Below are 2015 nucleotides of genomic sequence, written 5' to 3' on the forward strand. Positions count from 1 at the left end.
GACTGATCAAAGACATTGCTAAAAGTATCAGTCCTTTTCGGAGGGGGGAAGGTGGGCTCTTAGCCTTATGAATATCCCACTTGCATACTAATAATAATAATAATACTAATAATGATGATGATGATGATGATGATAATGATGTTAATAATAATAATAATGATAATAATAATAATAATAATAATAATAATAATAACAATAACAATATCAATAATAATAATAATAATCTATTTTATGCTTTTGTTGGTGCACATTTTTTAAAAAATTATTTTTATTATAGTCTAGTGGGTTTGCAATTTATAATTAATTGCCTTTGCCTTTGCCTTTGGCAAAGTTTAAAAAAATTCTGTACATGGGGTTCAGAGCCGTCTTAATTTTTCGAAAAGTTTAGGTGGCCATGTACAGAATTTTTTTGAACTTTGCCAAAAGTTACATCTTATCCTGCTAATCAAAATTCTGTAATAAGAAAAAATTTCACCCTGCCGTTTTTTAAATATAAGCGTTTATAGCTGAAATTAAGGGTGTTTTTAGCAGGCCATAGTATTGCTATGGTAACCTATTGTGTCACAAAAATAATACCAACGTGTTCGCTAGTGATTGGGCAGTATTTTGATACCATAATTGTAGCATCAATTGATAACGAGTAGTAATTATGACCCATCAAAAATCTACGTCTTGGAAAGTGCTGGAAACTGCTTTGAGCCACCTTAAGCCGTTAACGGTCGCTCTTGCTCTGATTACGACGGTTGTCTAGCGACTCCGTTTTTCACATAATCAACAAATAAGTAAAATACTGATGGGTCACTTGATTATAGTTTGACTAAAAGACTGTTAGGCTACTGGTGGCGAATCTTTCGTAAGAAAGAAACTGTCAAGAAGCTTTCAGAGAAGGCCACAGAACATTATTCAGATTATTCAGCGACCGCAACCAGTCAATCTCGCGATCACGGACAACTTTGATCAAGCTGGATTAAGAAAAGATCGACCTTTTTTTGGCAACAACTTCACTTAACGGGAATGAATCGATAATTTTAAACAAAAGACCTCCGTCCTTATGCTAATACATGTACTGGATTCTTACCTTCTCACAACAACTGGTTTCTTGGTATGACACACATCTGGGCGGTTGCTAAGTAAATAAGTAATCGGACTGGACTGCAGAATTAGCTGTCTTGGAATTTGTATTATGCTTCATTCATATTTCGATTTCATGGCCAATGGGAGATGAAGTACTTCAACTACGTAGGTCGACGTCTCCGTTGCATATATTCAAAACATGGAAACCCGGAGAGCCACCCCTTATCTTCATAAGTTATTCTACCTAAAAGGTTTTTTATATTAATGATAAAAAGTGTCAACAATAGTCCGTTACTCAAGAGTAATTAATATTTACCTTAATTCACCAAGTCCCCATCAGAGTAATAATAATTATTGTCTCTAAAATTCGCCCGGTGCAATTTATAATTTGTCACACATTTGTCTGTAATTTTTCCCGTATTTCTGTCCACTAGAATGAATTTATCTTGTTAAAAAACAGTAATGGGCCAATTGCTGGGCGAGGGATATTCCAATCTAAGTAGGCTATTAATAATGCTTTCATTGTGGAAAGTCTGAACTTGAGATGTTGCATTCGGGCCAGTTATTTTTCAAATGAAGACACTTCATTGCTAAATGGTGGTGTGACTGTGTTACTCACAAGCTGAGGATTTTGCTAATTTAATTTGATTGCCTTGGATGTAAAATGGGGTAAGGGGAAGGGGAATACATAGCTGAGGAAATTCTTTTATTTTCATTTGTGTCATTGTCTTCATCATCGTCATCACAATCTGAAAGTTCTGGGTCTGGGATGTCTGTAAAAAGGAAGAATGCAGCTAAAAGTTATCATTGGCTTTGTTTAATATCATTATCATCATCAGTGGATGTAATTGTCAAATTAATATTTTATTAATGCATTGATTAACTTGAAATTTATAGCAGCTCTACATGCAAATTATAATGATTAAAGTGTACTATCTATA

The 2015-nt window shown here is 34.1% G+C and overlaps 1 long non-coding RNA gene across 1 annotated transcript in view; it reads right to left on the minus strand.

Annotated features, from left to right (window-relative positions):
- Positions 1-282: 282 nt before the first annotated feature.
- LOC137973708 (uncharacterized) overlaps positions 283-2015 on the minus strand; it is a 3572-nt gene continuing 1839 nt past the window's right edge. Inside the window, exon 3 of the long non-coding RNA XR_011117304.1 lies at positions 283-1847. This is a non-coding gene — a long non-coding RNA (uncharacterized lncRNA). The remainder of the gene's footprint in view (positions 1848-2015) is intronic.

This window comes from Montipora foliosa, chromosome 10, assembly GCF_036669935.1.
Source record: "Montipora foliosa isolate CH-2021 chromosome 10, ASM3666993v2, whole genome shotgun sequence".
In the NCBI taxonomy this organism is placed as follows: Eukaryota; Metazoa; Cnidaria; class Anthozoa; order Scleractinia; family Acroporidae; genus Montipora; species Montipora foliosa.